Source organism: Molossus molossus, unplaced genomic scaffold (assembly GCF_014108415.1).
Source record: "Molossus molossus isolate mMolMol1 unplaced genomic scaffold, mMolMol1.p scaffold_m16_p_2, whole genome shotgun sequence".
NCBI lineage: Eukaryota > Metazoa > Chordata > Mammalia > Chiroptera > Molossidae > Molossus > Molossus molossus.
In genome coordinates this window covers 8,922,543-8,944,072 of record NW_023425355.1, presented here as the reverse complement: position 1 = coordinate 8,944,072, position 21,530 = coordinate 8,922,543, and the positions used below count along the sequence as shown (strand labels likewise).

General features: G+C 39.7%; 1 protein-coding gene across 3 annotated transcripts in view; it reads left to right on the top strand.

The window, feature by feature from the left end:
- Positions 1 to 21,530, top strand: part of CYSLTR1 (cysteinyl leukotriene receptor 1) — a 56,995-nt gene that overhangs the window by 13,844 nt on the left and 21,621 nt on the right. The window lies entirely within an intron of this gene.

The following is a 21,530-nucleotide window of genomic DNA, read 5'->3' as shown; positions in this document are numbered from 1 at the left end:
GGTGTGTGTTTGATTCCCCATGAGGGCACTTACCCAGGTTGCAGGTTCAATCTCCAATCAGGGTGCATACAGGATCAACTAGTCGATGTTTGTTTCTTACATCGATGCTTTTATCTCTCTCTCTCTCTCTCCCTGTCCCTTCCTCTCTCTCTTAAAATCGATAAAAACATATACTCAGGTGAGGATTTTTTTTTTAATTTTTAAAGAAAGCTGAAATTTCTAATATCCCCATATTATTACCAAAGAAAGAACAAAGAAATGCACCAATACTTGGCTTACTGTGTGGCCCTCTACATAACAGTTTGTTCAACAGCCATGCTTTGTACCAGTATATGAGTTTGTCTTATGTCAGTGTTAAGTGACAGGTCTTGTAGAATCTGAAAGTTTATAGTGTGGTACAATGAAAATAGTGCTGGACTGTGAGTCAGGTATCCTGGCTCTGTGTCTGATTCTGTTTGTATCTTTCTGGGTCATGAAGAGAGTGGGGTTGGATTGGATGTTTTTTAAGTTCTCTTCTGGCTCTGACATTCTATAAAACTAGGTCATTCGATCCCAAACAGAGATTTTGTAGCCACTTCTGAAAGCTTCCTTCAATGAAGCACCGCTTTTTAAGAATTGTTTTCATTATCCAGACACGTACTTACTTTTTACTGACTTGTTCACCTAACAGTTATGGGGAAACATAGCTCTCGTTCTTCTCACATGACTCAGTGATGATGTCTGGTCTCAACTTCTCATGAAAACCTGAACACCAGGACAGTGCTAAGTTACTTTTTGTCCTGCCATTTGGTGTTGTAAAGAATGCCAAGGTATCACTGGTAGAAGTTGTCAAATAATTGCACATACCTCAAAGAAGGAAATATGATATTATGCCAACAGATTTACAATAATAGAATGGACTAGAAGAAGTAATTAGTACAGTCTAGTGCAAGGAAATTTACATTTTCTCCTAAAGGCAATCTGGAGATTCTAAGATGGAAGATATGGTCAAGGCAGTGTTCAGTAAGGACTACCTCCTCGTGGCTGGTTTATGAACAAGGTGAAGGTTGTTTCCATGCTTATACCTAGCTTATTTGTTCTTTATTTCCTTCTCCTCTTATACCTAGCTTATTTGTTTTTTATTACTTTCTCCTCTCAATCTCTCTCTCTTCCTCCCTCCCTGCCTCTCTTTCTTTCTTTTTAGCTGTTCTCACAACAAAACATTACATTTCCTAACTGGTATATAACCAACTTGCTGAGCATTCATCTTAATTACTTCTCCCATTTAATTTAATTTCCCAGTTATTCAGAATTGTAACCCTCACCCACCAGTTGGTAACATCTGCAGTAAATAATAAGTCTGGCCCTGGCTGGTCTGGCTCAGTGGTTAGAGATTCAGCCCACAGACCAATGAGTCACGGGTTCAATTCTGGCCAAGGGCACATATCTTGGTTGTGGTTCATCCCCGGCCCGGGTTGGGGTTGTGCGGAAGGCAACCAGTCAATGTGTCTCTCTCATGTCAATATTTCTCTCTCTTTCACTCCCTCCCTCCCACTCTACCTGAAGATAAATAGAAAAATATCCTCTGGTGAGGATTAAAATAATAATAATAATAGTAATAATCCTGCTTTCTTGCCTATTATTGAGGATATTAACAAGAGTGGCAGGCCAAAGCCAACCCTGTGAAATACAGCTATATCAGTACCAGACCAACATAGATCATAAGTCTGTCCAATCAATACCAGTCAGTAACACTTCTGAGGGTGTACTATGTCTCAAACCCCTACCTAATCTTGCTGAGAACACCAAAATGAGTGAGATAAGCTGCCTGTCCTAAGGACATTCAGGTAAGAAGAGTTAAACCCAGTACATAAATAGAAATAATGGAGGCTTAGAAAATATTTTGAATGAATGACTATAATATTAGGCATAAATTCTTAAGTTCTATAGTTATATCATCTTTTTGTTTTATTATTGAGTATGTTATGAAGTATAGAATTTAAAGTTTTATTTTTTATTTTCTATTTTATATAATTTTTTATTAATTTATTTTTGTTACAGATGTTTCTCCATTTTTTCCCCATTGACACTCTCCTCCCCATCCTCCCCACCTCATATCCAGCTTTGTTGTCCGTGTCCATCAGTTATGCATACATACATATAAGTTCTGTGATTTATCTCTTCCCTCCCCCCACCACGCCCTCTTCTGAGGGTTGTCAGTCTGTACCCCACTTCCACGTCGCTGGGTCTACCCAATTCCTCAGACTGTTATGTCCATTATATTCCACAAATTAGTGAGATTATGTGATATTTGTCTTTCTCTGCTTGGCTTGTTTTGCTTAGGATAATACTTTCCAGGTCCCTCCATGTCGTCTCAAAGGATAAGAGATCTTTCTTTTTCACAGCTGCATAGTACTCCATTGTGTATATGTACCACAGCTTTTTTATTCATTTGTATACTGATGGACACTCAGGCTGTTTCCAGATCTTAGCTACTGTAGTGCTGCTATGAACATGGGGATACATATATTCTTTCTGATTGGTGTTTTAGGCTTCTTAGGGTATATTCCTAGAAGTGGGATCACTGGATCAAATGGCAATTCAATTTTTAATTTTTTGAGGTAATACCAGAGTGTTTTCCATAGTGGCTGCACCAGTCTGCATTCCCACCAGCAGTGTACCAGAGTCCCCTTTTCTCTACATCCTCACCAACACTTGTTGTTTGATGATTTGTTGATGGCGGCCATTCTGACAGGTGTGAGATGATACCTCATTGTTGTTTTATTTTATTTTTTTTTATTTATGAATTTTTATTTATTTTTTTGTTACAGATATTTTACCTTTTTAACCCATTGGCACCCCCCACCCCACCCCCCTCCACCCTCTCCCCGGCTTAGTTGTCCATGTCCATTGGTCATGCATACATGCATATAAGTTCTGTGGTTTATCTCTTCCCACCCCCCACCCCCCCCCATCCCCTCTTCTGAGGGATGTCAGTCTGTGCCCTACTTCCATGTGTCTGGGTCTACTGTATTCCTCAGACTGTTATGTTCATTATATTCCATATATAAGTGAGATCATGTGGTACTTGTCTTTTTCTGCTTGGCTTCTTTCACTTAGGATAATACTTTCCAGGTCCCTCCATGTCGTCTCAAAGGATAAGAGATCTTTCTTTCTTACCGCTGCATAGTACTCCATTGTGTATATGTACCACAGCTTTTTTATCCATTCGTCTACTGGTGGACACTTGGGCTGTTTCCAGATCTTAGCTGTTGTAAATAGTGCTGCTATGAACATGGGGGTACATATATTCTTCCTGATTGGTGTTTCAGCCTTCTTAGGGTATATTCCCAGCAGTGGGATCACTGGGTCAAATGGACGTTCAATTTTTAATTTTTTGAGGTAGCACCATATTATTTTCCATAGCGGCTGCACCAGTCTGCATTCCCACCAGCAGTGTATTAGAGTCCCCTTTTCTCCACACCCTCGCCAACACTTGTTTGATGATTTGTTGATGGCGGCCATTCTGACAGGTGTGAGGTGATACCTCATTGTTGTTTTAATTTGCATCTCTCTGATGATTAGTGATGTTGAGCATTTCTTCATATGTCTCTTGGCCATTTGTATGTCCTGTTTGGAGAGGTGTCTATTCAGCTCCTCTGCCCATTTTTTAATTGGGTTCTTTGTCTTCCTTTTGTGGAGTTGTATGAGCACTCTATATATATTGGAAATTAACCCCTTATCGGATACATCATTGGCAATGATGTTCTCCCATACAGTGGGTTGCCTTTCCATTTTGATGATTGTTTCTTTTGCTGTGCAGAAGCTTTTTAGTTTGATGTAGTCCCATGTGTTCATTTTCTCCTTTATTTCTGTTGCCTTAGGTGATGTATCACTGAAAATTCTGCTGCGTATGATGTTCGAAATTTTGTTGCCTACATTTTCTTCTAGAATTTTTATGGATTCACGGGTCACATTTAAGTCTTTTATCCATTTTGAGTTTATTTTTGTGTATGGTGTAAGTTGATGGTCTAGTTTCATTTTTTTGCATGTAGCTGTCCAATTTTCCCAACACCATTTATTAAAGAGGCTGTCTTTACTCCACTGTATGCTCTTGCCACCTTTGTCAAATATTAATTGAGCGTATTGCCTTGGGTCCATTTCTGGGTTTTCAGTTCTGTTCCACTGGTCTATATGCCTGTTCTTGTGCCAGTACCAGGCTGTTTTGGTTACAGTCGCTTTGTAGTATAACCTAATATCTGGTATTGTAATCCCACCTACTTTGTTCTTCTTTTTCAAGATTGCTGTGGCTATTCGGGGTCTTTTTTGGTTCCATATGAACTTTTGAAGTATTTGTTCTAGTTCTATGAAATATGTCGTTGGTATTTTGATCGGGATTGCATTGAAACTATAGATTGCTTTGGGTAGTATGGACATTTTAATGATGTTAATTCTTCCAATCCATGAACAGGATATGTGCTTCCACTTTTTTATATCTTCCTCTATTTCTTTTTTCAATGACCTGTAGTTTTCTGCAAATAGGTCCTTTACTTCTTTGGTTAAGTTTATTCCTAGGTATCGTAATTTTTTTGGAGCGATGGTAAATGGGATTGTTTTTTCAGTTTCTCTTTCTGTGAGTTCATCATTGATGTACAAGAATGCCGTCGATTTCTTGACATTAATTTTGTATCCTGCTACTTTGCCAAATTCATTTATTAAGTCTAATAGATTTTTGATGGAGTCTTTAGAGTTTTCTATGTACAATATCATGTCGTCTGCAAATAATGACAGTTTCACTTCCTCCATTCCAATTTGGATCCCTTTTATTTTTTCTTCATGTCTGATTGCTGTGGCTAAGACTTCCAGTACAATGTTAAATAAGAGTGGCGAAAGTGGACATCCCTGTCTTGTTTCTGTTCTTAATGGAAATGTTTTTAGTTTCTGTCCATTGAGTATGATGTTGGCTGTAGGTCTTTCATATATGGCCTTTATTATGTCGAGATATGATCCCTCTATTCCTACATTGCTAAGTGTTTTTATCAGAAATGGATGCTGGATGTTGTCGAATGCTTTTTCAGCATCTATTGATATGATCATGTGGTTTTTATTCTTCATTTTGTTTATGTGGTGTATCACGTTTATTGATTTGCGAATATTGTACCAGCCTTGCATCCCTGGAATGAATCCCACTTGGTCATGGTGAATAATTTTTTTGATGTATTTCTGGATCCGATTTGCTAATATTTTGTTCAGGATTTTGGCGTCTATGTTCATCAGGGATATTGGCCTGTTGTTTTCTTTCTTCGTAGTGTCTTTTCCTGGTTTTGGAATTCGAATTATGCTGGCCTCATAGAACGTGTTTGGAAATCTTCCTTCTTCTTGAATTTTTTGAAATAGCTTGAGGAGAATGGGTGTTAGTTCTTTTTTGAATGTTCCGTAAAACTCCCCCGTGAAACCATCTGGGCCTGGGCTTTTGTTTGCTGGGAGAGTCTTGATTACCTCTTCAATTTCCTTAGTTGTTATTGGTCTGTTCAAGTTTTCTATCTCTTCCGGGAATAGTTTTGGGAGACTGTGTGTTTCTAGAAACCTGTCCATTTCGCTTAGATTGTCGAATTTGTTGCCATATAGTTGTTCATAGTAGTTGTTAATGATCTTTTGTATTTCCGTGGTGTTCGTTGTTACTTCTCCTCTTTTATTTCTGATTTTGTGTATTTGGGTTTTCTCTCTTTGTTTCTTGGTGAGTCTAGCTAAGGGTCCATCAATCTTGTTTATCTTTTCGAAAAACCAGCTCTTTGTTTCATTGATCCTTTGAATTGTTTTTTTGGTCTCTATGTCATTTATTTCTGCTCTGATTTTTACTATTTCCTTCCTTCTACTTGCTCTGGGGTTTTCTTTTTGTTTGCTTTCTAATTCTTTAAGTTGTGAGGTTAGACAGTCAATTAGAAATTTTTCTTGTTTTTTGAGGTAGGCCTGTAGTGCTATGAACTTCCCTCTCAGAACTGCTTTCGCTGCATCCCATAGATTTTGTGTTGTTGTGTGTTCATTTTCATTGGTTTCCAGGAAGTTTTTAATTTCTTCCTTGATCTCCTCGGTGACCCATTCATTGTTTAATAACATGCTATTTAGCCTCCATGTGTTGAAATGTCTTTGCATGTTCTTCTTGCAATTGATTTCTAGTTTCATGCCATTGTGATCTGAGAAGATGCTTGATATGATTTCAATGTTCTTGAACTTGTAGAGATTTAGTTTGTGTCCTATCATGTGGTCTATCTTTGAGAATGTCCCATGTGCACTTGAGAAGTATGTGTATTCTGTAGTTTTGGGGTGTAATTCTCTGTAGATATCTATTAAATCCATTTGTTCTAGTGCTTCATTTAGAGTCTCTGTTTCCTTGCTAATTTTTTCCTAGAGGACCTATCCAGTGCTGTCAACGGGGTGTTGAAGTCCCCTGCTATGATTGTATTGTTGTCGATTTCTCCTTGGAAGTCCTCCAGAAGATTTTTAAAATATTTTGGTGCTCCTATATTGGGTGCATATATGTTTATCAAGGTTATATCTTCCTGTTGGATAGATCCTTTCAATATTATGTAGTGGCCGTCTTTGTCTCTAGTTATGGTCTTCATTTTGAAATCTATTTTATCAGATATGAGAATTGTTACCCCAGATTTTTTTTGCTTTCCATTTGCTTGGAAAATTTTTTTCCATCCCTTCACTTTCAACCTATGTGAGTCTTTTGTTGAGAGGTGGGTCTCTTGTAAACAACATATAGATGAGGCATGCTTTCTTATCCAATCAGCTACTCTGTGTCTCTTTATGGGAGCATTCAATCCATTTATGTTTAAGGTGATTACTGATATGTACTTATTTATTGCCATTTTTGTTTAGTCTGGTTCTAGTTTTCTTCCCATTTCTACTGCTAATTACAGCAGTCCTTTTAACATTTCTTGCAGTGCTGGTTTGGTGCTAATGTATTCCCTTAGCCTTTTTTTGTCTGGGAAGCTCTTTATTTGATCTTCTATTTTGAATGATAGCCTTGCTGGGTAGAGTAGTCTTGGATTCAGATTCTTGTTTTTCATGACTTTGATTACTTCATGCCATTCTCTTCTGGCCTGTAGTGTTTCTTGTGAGAAGTCAGCTGAGAGCCTTATGGGGTTCCCTTTGTAGGTAACCTGTTGCTTATCTCTTGCTGCTTTTAGGATTCTCTCTTTGTCTTTAATTTGTGGCATTTTAATTACTATGTGTCTTGGTGTGGGCCTGTTTGGGTTCTTCTTACTTGGGACTCTCTGTGCTTCTTGAACTTGAATGCCTTCTTCCTTCACCAAATTAGGGAAGTTTTCTCTCACTATTTTTTTGAATATATTCTCTATCCCTTGCTCCTTTTCTTCTTCTTCGGGGACTCCTATGATGCGAATATTATTACGTTTCCAGTTGTCCCATAGTTCTCTTAAGCTGTCTTCCTGTTTTTTAATAGTTTTTTCCTTTTGTTTTTCTGATTGGTTGATTTTTTCTACCCTGTCTTCTAATTCACTGAGCCGGTCCTCAGCTTCCCCTACTCTGCTTTTTAAACCTTCCAATGTGTTTTTCATTTCGGATATGTCATTTTTTATCTCTTCTTGTTGGTTTTTAATTTCCAGTTGGCTTATTTTCAGTGTCTCTATGTCCTTACTCATGCTGTTCAGCTTCCTCAAGATCATGGCTCTGAATTCTAGCTCTGTTAACATGCCTAATTGCTCCACATTGATCTCATCTTCGGTGGAGGTCTCTTGCTCTTTCATCTGGCTTCTGTTTCTGTGTTTCACCATTTTGGCTATCACTGTGGGCTTTGGAGCCTGTCAAGTTCTCCCTGTGGGTGTTGGTGTTCTGCTGTTTGTGGCTCCCTCTCCTGTGTTTAGATGAGCGTGGGAGGACCCACGTTGAACACCACTGTCAAGTCTTACTTTCCTGGTTAAAGTTGCCAGCCCAGGAAACATACTGTTATCCTCTAGCTTTTTGCCTGGAGGCTAGCAGTCTAGGTTAATTGATGAGTTTTGGGTTGTCAGTTGATTGAAAAACTCCCTCTGGTGCTCAGCCAAGGGGCTTTCACGAGTGTGGGGCAGATGCTGGTTGTTAGTGAGCCTCAATTAGCACTTCAATGGCCCACAGGGTGGGGTTGGATCTCCAAGGGAGGGGCTGCTGCCTCTCCTCAGAGCCCTAGGAAGGAGCAGTGTGGCGACCGTCCTGAGTGGCTGCACTCAGCCAAAGCTCTGAGCACCCTCCAAACCCTGAGTGTCCCGACACAGCTCCAGTCCAGTCTGCCCTCCCTCTGCCGGAGCCCAAGGTGAGTGGCTGTGGCTGTTTCAGCCTCTGTTCCGGCTCTGCGCTGTGGAGCCGCCTGGGAGTGCAACCCGAGGGCGCTGCTCCCAGCTGAGGCCGCTGCCGAGCTGCCGACCGTGGGCTCCCAGCCCCCATCTCGCGCCTTCACAAGCCTACCGGGATGGAGTCAGTGTCCCTGGTTGTATGGTCCTCGCAAGCTGCTTTTCTGTTGGTTTTTCCCGTCGATTTGTCTATGTTATAGTTGTAATTCCAGTTTGGTTCTGGGAGATGGTCTGTGTAACTCCGTTCACTCCGCCGCCATTTTTCGGTCCTCTCCTCATTGTTGTTTTAATTTACATCTCTCTGGTGATTAGTGATGTTGATCATTTCTTCATAGGTCTCTTGGCTATTTGTATGTCCTGTTTGGAGAGGTGTCTATTCAGCTCCTCTGCCCATTTTTTAATTGGGTTCTTTGTCTTTCTTTTGTTGAGTTGTATGAGTATTCTATATATTTTAAAAATTAACCCCTTATCTGATATATTATTAGCAATTATGCTCTCCCATACAGTGGGTTGCCTTTCCATTTTGGTGGTGGTTTCTTTTGTTGTGCAGAAGCTTTTTAGTTCGATGTAGTCTCATGTGTTCATTTTTTTTCTTTGTTTCTGTTGCCTTAGGTGATGTATCAGTGAAAATTCTGCTGCGTATGATGTTCGAAATTTTGTTGCCTACATTTAGAATTTGAAGTTTTATTTTTTTAAAAAAATTTTTATCCTCACCTGAGGACATTTTGGCGTCTTCAGATAGAGAGGGAGGAAGAGAGAGAGAAACATCGACATGAGAGAGACACATCGAATGGTTGCCACCCACTCGACCCCAACTGGGGCCGGGGACAAACTGCAACCAAGGTACATGCCTTTAGTGGGAACCAAACCTGGGTCTCTCTGGACCGCGGGCTGACACTCTAACCACTGAGCCAAACCAGCCAGGACAGAATTTAAAGTTTTAAATCCGACTCTTCTCTTTATCAAAGCAATTTAATTTCTTCTCAATAATTCTTAGTATTTAATATAAACTGATATTATATCTTTAGCAATATCTTTCTACATATAGAAGTTAAACTTAGCAATTCAGTTTTTCAGCCTTATCTTTTAAATTTTTCAGTTTTAACCTTAGTAAGTTTAGCTGAATATTTAATAGTTTGAGGTAATCTAGACAAGGTTCAACAGACATTTCATTTTATTCTATTTGTGGCAAATAATAAGCAATCAATCAGATAATAAAAAACAGAAAAGGTTTGTTCAATTCAATTCAATTCAATTAACTTGTAATACAACATTTACATATATTTTCATAGACTATTTTCAATTCACTATATTCACTAAGAATAGATACCTGGAAAGGTTCTTGTCAATGTCTCAAACCTGTGTGTATGCCTGAGAAGAATGTAACTGCATTGTTTTCTGTAACACTCAAAGAAATAAGGTACAATCTGCTGCTCCACACTAAAGGGCAACTGGGTGGTCTTCTGTTTCTCCATAGGATCTTTCTTTAGTGGCATATGTGCCTGTTTAAAGAGATTCTTTCAACATTGCAAAACTTTGCCTTTATCTGGAAATCTTTAGCTGCATTCCCAGCTTTTGCTATAATTTAGCCAGGAGATCTCACCTGGACTCAAGGAAAAGGTTTTTGACAATCCTCTTTTGTTGTGATATTTATACGCAGAACACACTGTTTCACTCTTAACTTGCCAGGAAAAAAAATGTGTCTCAGATAAAATGAACATCCACCCAAAGCATCTTAACCAACTATCCTTACATTTCTATTTATCATTCCATACTTCCATGGCTGCCATATTTTTTCAGATTTTTCTAGCTTGGCTTTGGACTACATTTCCTCCCAAAAAAATCCCCTCTAGGCATTTTTTCTTTGGTAGACAGAATTCAAAGATGATTCTCAGGATTCTTACCCCCTTATGTACAAGCCCTGTATAATCTCCTCCCCTGAGTATAAATGGGGCTTGTGAATATAAGGGGGCTTATTCTTGTGTTAGGGTACTAATCAGGTGGTTTTCAGTTAAATAAAAAGGAGATTATCCTGGTGAGACTATTGGATAGAGTGAGCCCTTTAAAAAAAAGGGTCTAGAAATCAGAAAGATTTGAAGAGAAAGACCTTTCTCCTGATAACCTAGCAGAAAGCAAACAGCCATGTTGTGAGAGAAGGGGGATATTCATCAAGAGCCTGAGGGTGACCTCTAGTTGCTAAGAGTGGTTCCTGGCCAAAAGGCAGCAAGAAAATGAGATCTCAATCATACAATAACAAGGAATGAATTCTGCTAACAACCAGTGATCTTGAAAGAGGATCCCTAGCCTCAAATGAGGTCACAGTTCAGACTGAGTTGATAACAGCCCTGTGAGACCCTAAACAAAGGAGCCAGCTAATTTGTATGTGAACTCCTGACCCATGAAAACTATGAGAAAATAAGAGGGTGCTATTTTAATTTGCAATAATTTGTTACACGACAGTAGAAAATTAATATACCTTCTTTCATCCTTTTTATCTTCTTATTGATGATGATTATTTAATGGAGACCAAGAAGTCTGATTAAAAGTTTTAACCCTTGTATTTTGGTTTTTAACTCAATGCTTTACTGAAAATATTTTCTCCAAGGTCACCACTGGCTTCCTAATGACCAAATAAAATAGCCATTTTTAAACTAAATTTTCTTTGGTCTCTTGGAAAGTTTTGAAATCAGTGACCACAGTCCTCCTTAAAACTGCTCTTTTGACTTGTACATGAGTAGAGGTTTTTTTGTTTTCTTCTTGTCTCTCTTTGGTATTTCTTAGCTGTCTCTTATCCTTCATTATCTTCATTTTACAGATAAGAAAACTGAGTATCAGCAAGGTTAAGTAACACCCAAGGTCACAGCTAGTAAGTGGAGAAACCAAGAATCAAAATCAGACTTATCCTGACTTAAAGTCTACTGTGTTTCTGCCACCATGTCCAAATTGACCTTCTCTTATTAGAAAATTAAGCTGAGTTTTTCTCCTTTCTTGAAGGAGGAGTAGTTTAGTATAACCAAAATATCTTCATTTACAAAACAGATACCTTGCTGTAAATAAGAGATGGTATAGAATAGAACTAAAATTAATCTCAGAGTAAAATACAGGGATGATGGATCCACCAGGGAAAGCAAAGTTATTTGGCTTCATTTCTCACCAAGTCTTCTCATTCCCATACAAGGTCATTCTTAAGTTCTTCTCTATAATCACTCAGTAAGTGTTGACTGCTTGGCAATAACTATCTACATAGATCTCTTAGATTGAAAATTTTAGTAGTTTGCAAGAATTATGAAAAATGAAAGTGCACAGGCAATTACAAATCACTAGACAGTCAATAAATATGACAAGAAACAAGCTCTCTTTCTCTTTGCAACTTATTACAGAACCAATTTGACTTAACATACAATATGTCCTCTGCAACTTATGTGAGTCTTATTTCTATTTTTATTTATTTATTTATTTATTTTCATCCTTACCTGAGGACATTTTTCAATATTTTGTTCAGATAGAGTGGGAGGGAGGGAGGGAGGGAGGGAGGGAGGGAGGGAGGGAGGGAGAGAGAAAGAAACATCGACGTGAAAGGGACACATCAAGTGGCTGCCACCCACACAACCCAACCGGGGCCGGGGACGAACTGCAACTGAGGTACGTGCTCTTAGCGGGAACCGAACCTGGGTCTCTCTGGACCACAGACCAACACTCCAACCACTGAGCCAAACCGGCCAGGGCTCATTCCTATTTTTAAAGCTTAATTAAAGGATTGTCTCTTTGAACATTTCCTTTAAATCTGAAACTTTAAAATGACAAAAGTTTATCATCTCAGGCAGAGGACCTGAATAGATACTTCTCCAAAGAGAACATACAGATGGCCAATAGACACATGAAACGATGCTCAATGTTACTAATCATCGGACAAATGCACATTAAAACCACAATGAAATATCACCTCATACAATGGTTCTCATCAATAAATCCATAAAGAACAAGTGCTGGCAAGGATGGGGAGAAAGGGGAACCCTTGTGCACTGTTGGTAGAGATGCAGACTAGTGCAACCACTGTGGAAAACAGTATGGAGTTTCCTCAAAAAATTAAAAATGGAACTGCCTTATCATCCAGCAATTCCACTTCAGGGACTACACCTGAAAAAAACCAAAACACTAATACTGAAGAATACATTCACTCCTATGGTCATTGCAGTGTTATTTGCAATAGCCAAGATATGGAAGCAGGACATCAATAAACGAGTAGATAAAAAAGCTGACATAGGGATGTGGGAAGATGGCGGCGGGCAGGACCAGAGGGAGAGTAAGTGTGTGAGAGAGTGTGAGTGGATGTGAAGGTGGATGACCAAACCCGAGCAGTGCAGACTCTGAGCAGAAAGTTCCTGTGCTGTGGATGGGAGCAGCCAGCTACCATGGTAAGCGGGCCTTCAGGGCACTTCTCCCTGTGCCGCAGGGAGGCCCCACCATTTTGGAAAATCCCTGGTTTCCCTTGGGTGGAGGCAGTGGGAGCAGCTAGGGCCCAGCAACCTGAGCCCACCAGCACACCTGGCACTATCGGACCAGTGGACAATCTGTGTCAACACAGACCAGTGCACAGTAGTGGAATTCCCAAGGTGCTGGTCACAGAAGCCGCAGACAGCCGGGAGCCCAGCACCATCCCCCACAGTAGCAGCCCAATCAGAGTCCAGATATAGCACCAGCAACAGAGGCTGGGGAGCAGACATCCATCCCCAGGCAACAGAAGCACAGAAGCAAAGACCAGCAGCTGAGACACATCCTCAAAAACTACAGCAAAAGCAGAGCAGGAGTTGAGCCCCACAGGGCAGTAGCACTCCCCAACCACCAGCTGCAAGACCTGAGGCTCCACAGAGGCCTGTACAGTCCAGTAGCCCACAAGAGCAGTGGGAAGCCGGACCCCAAAAGAGACAGGTACGATCCAGCTGCCCGCCCATGGGAACTGCAGGGTGTGGGGGCACCAGAGAGGCCTGTGCGACCCAAGTGGGATTCATCCCAGGGATGCAAGGCTGGTACAATATTCACATATCAATAAATGTGATACACCACATAAACAAGATGAAAGATAAAAATCACATGATCATATCAACAAATGCTGAAAAAGTATTTGACAAAATCCAGCGCCCATTTCTGATTAAAATGCTCAGCAATCTGGGAATAGAGGGATCATATCTCGACATAATAAAGGCCATATATGAAAGACCTACAGCCAACATCATACTCAATGGACAGAAACTAAAAACATTTCCATTAAGAACAGGAACAAGACAGGGATGTCCACTTTCGCCACTCTTATTTAACATTGTACTGGAAGTCTTAGCCACAGCAATCAGACAGGAAGAAAAAATAAAAGGGATCCAAATTAGAAAGGAGGAAGTGAAATTGTCATTATTTGCAGATGACATGATACTTTACGTGGAAAGCCCCAAAGACTCCATCAAACATTTACTAGACTTAACAAATGAATTTGGCAAAGTAGCAGGACACAAAATTAATGTCAAAAAATTGATGGCATTCTTATACACCAATGATGAACTCACAGAAAGAGAAACTAAAAAAACAATCCCATTTACCACCACAGCAAAAAAAAATTAAGATACCTAGAAATAAACTTTACCAAAGAAATAAAGGACCTATTCAAAGAAAACTACAGGTCATTGAAAAAAGAAATAGAGGAAGATATAAAAAAGTGGAAGCACATACCCTGTTCATGGATTGGAAGAATTAGCATCATTAAAATGTCCATACTACCCAAAGCAATCTATAGATTCAATGCAATCCCCATCAAAATACCAACGACATACTTCACAAAACTAGAACAAATATTCCAAAAGTTCATATGGAACCAAAAAAAGACCTCGAATAGCCACAGCAATCTTGAAAAAGAAGAACAAAGTTGGAGGGATCACATTACCAGATTTCAGGTTATACTAAAAAGCCACTGTAATCAAAACAGTCTGGTACTGGCACAAGAACAGGCATATAGACCAGTGGAACAGAACAGGGAACCAGGAAATGGACCCAAGACATTATGGTCAATTAATATTTGACAAAGGTGGCAAGAGCATACAGTGGAATAAAGACAGCCTCTTTAATAAATGGTGTTGGGAAAATTGAACAGCTACATGCAAAAAAAATGAAACTAGACCATCAACTGACAGCATGCACAAGAAAAAACTCAAAATGGATAAAAGACTTAAATGTGACTCATGAATCCATAAAAGTCCTAGAAGAAAATGTAGGCAACAAAATTTCAGACATCGTACACAGCAGAATTTTCACTGATACATCCATCACCTAAGGCAACAGAAACAAAGGAGAATAATGAACACATGGGACTATATCAAACTCAAAAGCGTCTGCACAAATAAATAAATAAATAAATAAATAACCACCAAAATAGAAAGGTAGAAAGGCAACCCACTGTATGGGAGAGCATAATTGCCAATAATATATCAGATAAGGGGCTAATTTCCAAAATATATAGAGTACTCATACAACTCAACAAAGGAAGACAAAGAACCCAATTAAAAATGGGCAGAGGACTTGAATAGACACCTCTCAAAACAGGACATACAAATGGCTAAGAGACATATGAAGAAATGCTCAACATCACTAATCATCAGAGAGATGCAAATTAAAACAACAATGAGGCATCACCTCACACCTGTCAGAATGACCACCATCAACAAATCATCAAACAAGAGTTGGCTAGGATGTGGAGAAAAGGGGACTCTAGTACACTGCTGGTGGGAATGCAGACTGGTGCAGCCACTATGGAAAACACTATGGTGTTACCTCAAAAAATTCAAAATTGAATTGCCATTTGATCCAGCGATCTCACTTCTAGGACTATACCCTAAGAAGCCAGAAATACCAATCAGAAAAAATATATATACCCTCATGTTCATAGCAGCACTATTTACAATAGCTAAGATCTGGAAACAGCCCAAGTGTCCATCAGTAGACGAATGGATAAAAAAGCCGTGGTACATATACACCATGGAGTACTATGCAGCGGTAAGAAAGAAAGATCTCTTATCCTTTGAGGTGACATGGAGGGACCTGGAAAGTGTTATCCTAAGCGAAACAAGCCAAACAGAGAAAGAAAAGTATCATATGATCTCACTTATTTGTGGAACATAATGAACATAACAGTCTGTTGAATGGGGTAGTCCCAGAGACGTGGAAGTGGGGTACAGACTGACAATTCCCAGAAGAAGGGGTGGTGGGGGAGAGGTAAACCACAGAATTTATATGCATCTATGCATGAACAATGGACATGGACAACAAAGCTGGGGACAGGGCAAGGAGGGAGGGGCAGAGGGGAATCAGTGGGGGAAAAAGGAGAAACATCTGTAACAAAAATAAATTAGTTAATTTTTTTAAAAAGCTGAAGTGTATTTATACAATGGAATATTACCCAGTCATAAAAAAGAATAAAGTATTACCATTTGCAACCGCATGGATGGACCTGGAGGGTATTATGTTAAGTGAAGTCAGTCAGAGAAAGACAAATACCATATAATTTTACTAACATGCAGAATCTAAAGAACAAAATTCATGAACAAACAAAATTGAAACAGACTTATAAATGCAGGAAGCAGACTGGTGATTGCCAGAGGAGAGGGAGTTTGGGGGACTGGGTGAAAAAGGTAAAGAGATTAAGTACATATTGGTAGTTACAAAATAGTCCTAGGGATGTAAAGTATAGCATAGGGAATATAGTCAATAATATCGCATTGATTGTGTATGGTGCCAGGTGGGTACTGGAAATATAAGAGGAATAGTTTGTAAACTATATGATTGTCTAACCACTATGTTGTAACCTAAAACTAATACAAGATAACATTGAGTGTAAACTGAAGTTGAAAATTAATGTTTTTTTAAGTTTATCATCTCGCTGTGAAATTTTGGATGTTTTAAACATCTTTAGCCTTCTTACTTTCCCATAATGTGAACTGGAGAGACTTACTGCCACCCCCTCAACACTATATCTACCTTTCAAAAAGGTACTTTTTGTAAAATCAACAAGCTGACCTTAAAATAAACCATATTTTTCTCTAATTTTGAATTTTTCCATTATGTTCCTATATTTCAGAAAACAAAGTAGTGTCAGTGTAAATTTTCACTTATTTCCTTGCCCCTCATAGAAAGTATATCTTCCTCTAATAAGAACTACTTTGGTTCCTTGTACCTTTAATAACCCACAAAATTTAGACTAATACAGATGTTCTTATTTGTCCATTTTTGGAAATTTTCTCACAATCTTCTGGGAACCAACTTCCAGAACTAAAGTCATCTCCTAAAATAATTTTAAAGTCCAAATGTTAGAAAGAAAACAAACTCCCATCTCTCACCCTCCTGACCAACTTGACCCTGGCATCTCCCTTGATTAGGGTTGTTGAATACATCAAGTATACTTAAGTGTTGCATTCAAAATGATCGGAGAGGCAAAGAAAGTATCAGCAGGCAAGATCTATTCAAGATGAACGGAGGACTACAGCTCTCTCAGGCATGTAGCAAAACTCCTCCTAAACATCATGGCTTTTATTGTGTAATGTTACATAAATCAGTGTCCCACCACCCAAGGTTACATCTAAGCTCAAACAATGCTTAACTGTAATTTATAAAAAAGGAAAAAGGTTAAAAACCATCTTAACAGGATGTCTTAAGAAAGGAATGTAGCCCTGGCCAGTTTGGCTCAGCGGTTAGAGCGTCAGCCTGCGGTCCGGAGAGACCCGGGTTCGGTTCCCGCTAAGGGCACGTACTTCGGTTGCAGTTTGTCCCCGGCCCTGGTTGGTCGTGCAGGTGGCGGCCACTCGATGTGTCCCTTCATGTCGATGTTTCTCACTCTCTCTCCCTTCCTCTCTCTCCCTCCCATTCTATCTGTACAAAAAAATGGAAAAATATCCTCGGGTGAGGATAAAAAAGAAAAAGAAAGAAAGAGAGGAATGTAGCCTATGTGTTTTAAGATTATTGTAAAGGGACTTTCCCATGTCTGCAAGGCATAACAATATATGTTTTCTTTTACTAGGGTCATAATGACCCTGAGAACTCAGAGACAGTCCAAGACTGTTCCAAAAACCGCTTGCAGTTGCTTGGCCAGCGTGACTTGCTTGCAAGTCAACTCCGGGCGAATGTCCTTGGCTGTGTTCTGATTCTCAGGAATCCATCATTTCGCCCTTTTTGTTTTGTGCCAGCTTGTGAAGCATAATAGAAAAATAAACCAGCACTTTTGGCCAATATTACTTCTTGTTGTTGCTGGTGCCTGCGGCAGACTGAAAATAGAATAAAGAATATAACAAGAATTAGTAATAGCGTTCCTGATATTGAACCAATTAAACCCTCTATGTGTTCCACAGGATTTAATTTTGACAACCCGTCCATCATTCCTTGAAGAATATCTCCATTTTGGATAAGCTCTAATTGTTTCACAAATGTACTATGGATTTTAGTTTGCAAAGCCATTATATGTTCAGTCAAATTATCATGATTTAACAAATGTTTTTTAACACATTCCCATGGAAACTCAGTTGCATTATAAGGTACAGGAGTAATACAAAAAGAAGATTGACTCCAATCACATTTTAAAGTTACACGATTTTTTAAACTCTGTAGTTGATCATCGAATAAAATTACAGCTTGATTTAAGTCAGCTATTTCAGATTGCATTTCAATATCAATTTGTCTCTGAGCCACCCAAAGTTGTTCCAATGATTTATGCCATTCTTGAATATATTTAGCAGTCTGAATTACATTATGCAGAGCTATTCCCGCAATAGCCGCCGTAGCTGTGATAGCTATGAGTCCTAATATTGCAGCTATTAAAAGTCCCAGAAATCTTTTACTTCTTTTTAAGAGTCTCCTGGCAACATTCCAAAGCATTCTCATCATGGGGCTCTCTTGCCATGGTCTATCAAGAGAGACAGGAATCCACACCCCTGTCCATGCTCTTAGGAAATAAAACCTTTCGTTCGCCTGTAACTGTATGGTAGAGTTAATACAGGAATACAAGGAACAATTATAACAACTGATCTCTCCAGTAATGGCATTCTAGGTAATCTCTCTTTAAGAATCAGATAATATATTCAAACACATGCTTGAATATAGTGGGTTAAATTCTGGTTTAAAGTCAAAGTATAGTTATGATCACTTACATTAAACATTTTTCCAGTCCAGGAAGTTAAAGAATGCATAGCAGCACCAATTTTCCATATATGGTGTTGAGTAGCAAACCCAGTAATGTAAGGACTAGGACTAAAAAATCTTCCTCCATTCCAATGAATGGGACTATCCACTGAAGTAGAAATTTTATGCAGTAATAGGTTCCCATGCCACCTCAGATCTCCTCCTGAGCCTTTAGAGTGAGCAGAGCCAATAGGGCTCCAATGAATAACACTTCCATAGGAAGTATTAACTAAAACTCACTTACATTCTCCCCTACATAATGTCCAATGTACCCATTCAGACATTTGAGAAAAGACAGGAGTGTTATATGGAGGTAGATCTGGAGGTCCCCTAGAGTCATTGGTTTCAGGTGCCATTAAAGTTTTGCATTGCTAATAAGAACAATTTTCTACCTGATTCCCTTTTTGTAGAATTTCTTTGAATTGACAGCCATACTTGTAAACAAGGAGTTAAACAATGGCTATCCTTCCCTATACATATAGGAGGACCTATGACTCCTGTAGTATAGTTAGGCATTATCATTTCTTCCTCTTCTGGTTTAAAGGTTCTTGAACATCAAAAGGCCCTGGCATGAGGCAATTTCATTAGTATATACAGTTATGGTAGTATCAAACCAAGACATACCTCACGTCAAAGGTGGGTTAGAAATATATGACCAATAAGTAAAATTTTCTCCTTTACTAGAGCTCACCTGCATCATCACAATTGCAAGGCTAGCCAAGAATAATGAGGATGGGGTAAGCGGAGCTCCTTGACACTTTACCAATTTTTCTCCCTCTTGAGTCAGCTACTTAAGTTGACCCCATGTTGGCAGATTAACTCTGACATTGGCTGGTAGAGGAAAACGATAAGTGGTGCCCCCTCCAGTAATCTTCATTTTCTCCACTCCTTCTCTTGTTTCCTCAATTTCTTAATAAGTTTATCAGGAACCCACAACTAAATAATTTTAAAGTCCAAATGTTAGAAAGGAAATGAACTCCCATCTCTCACCCTCCTGACCAAACTTGACCCTGGCATCTCCCCTGATTAGGGTTGTTGAATACATCAAGTATACTTGAGTACATCCCAAGATCTTACTTTTAAGGAAACAAAAATGTTTATGATTTGTTTGAATTGAATAAATAATAAGGTCAAAATAGATGTTTCATTATTCAAAAGATGATTCAAGTGGGGCAAGGCTGGAGGTAGACCCTGGAGTGATGGGGGGATGTACTGGGTGGAAACCATGCATGCTTTTAAATGATGACAGCATAGGAGCCAAAATGGTGGCAGAGTGAATGTGAACTACACAGACCATCTCCCAGGACCAAACTGGAATTACAACTAAAATAAAGACAAATCATCAGGAAAAAGCAACAAAAAAGCAGCTTGCAAGGACCATATAACCAGGGACACTGAATCAATCTTGGTAGGATTGCAGAGGCGTGAGAAGGGGGCTGAGAGCCCATGGACAGCTGCGGTCTTAGCGGTGAGCAGTGCTCTCGGGGTTAAACTCCCAAGCAACTCCACAGTGCAGAGGACCGAGACAGAGCGCTAAAATAGCCACAGCCGCCTTTGTTCCTTTGATGAGCCCTTCCCGGGGGTGGCAGAAAGTCGCCATATCTAGTACTCCAGCAACCTGGCTCACACTGGAGGCCCCGCCCTGGTTACCCCCTGAGGCCCCGCCCAGCCCCACCCAACTTTCAAGCCCACCCAAGCTGTTGCCACTTGCTTAACCATAGGATTGGCCTGTCTTGGATCCTGCTTCAGGTTTTTCCTAAATTCTTTCAAATGAGCAGCATCTGGTCTCAGCGAGCCCCATACCTCTCATTAAGTAATACACTGAAACAAACACAGGGAGGCAGCCAAAATGAGGAGACAAAGAAACAGGTCCCAAATGAAAGAACAGAACAAAACCCCAAGAAAAGAACTAAGCGAAATGGAGATAAGCCACCTAACAGATACTGAGTTCAAAATACTGCTTATAAGGATGCTCCATGAACTTAGTGAGAACCTCAGTGAACTTAGGGAGGGCCTCAAGAGCATAAAAAAGGACCAGTTAGAAACCATGGATACACAGTTAGAATTGAAGGAGGCATTAACTGAAATAAAGAATAATTTACACAGCTTCAATAATAGAGTACGTAAATCCAAGGAGCAAACCATCGATTTGGAATATAAGGAAGCAAAAAACACCCAATCAGAACAGCAAAAAGAAAAAAGAATCCAAAAAAATGAGGATAGTGTAAGGAGCCTCTGGGACAACTTCAAGCGTGCCAACATTCACATCTTGGGGGTGCCAGAAGGAGAAGAGCGAGAACAAGAAATGGAAAACCTGTTTGAAACAATAATGGCAGAAAACTTTCCTAACTTGGTGAAGGAAACAGACATACAAGTCCAGGAAGCACAGAGAGTCCCAAACAAGATGAACCCCAAGAGGCCCACACCAAGACACATCATCATCAAAATGCAAAAGGTTCCAGACAAAGAGAGAATCTTAAAAGCAGCAAGAGAAAGGCAGCTAGTTACCTACAAGGGAGTTCCCATTAGGCTGTCAGCTGATTTCTCAAAAGAAACTTTGCAGGCCAGAAGGGAGTGGCAAGAAATATTCAGAGTGATGAAAAGCAAGAACCTACAACCAAGATTACTCTGTCCTGCAAAGCTGTCATTTAGAATCGATGGACATATAAAAACTTTCCCAGACAAGAAAAAGTTAAAGGAGTTCGTCACCACCAAACCGTTATTATATGAAATGATGAAGGGTCTTTATGAAGAAAAAGATAAAATATATGAACAAACAAAATGGCAATGAATACATATCTATCAACAATGGAATCGCTCTGGCCGGTTTGGCTCAGCGGTTAGAGCATCGGCCTGCGGTCTGGAGAGACCCGGGTTTGGTTCCCACTGAGGGCATGTATCTTGGTTGCAGTTTGTCCCTGGCCCTGGTTGTTTGTGTGGGTGGCGACCACTCGATGTGTCCCTTTCACATCGATGTTTCTCTCTCTCTCT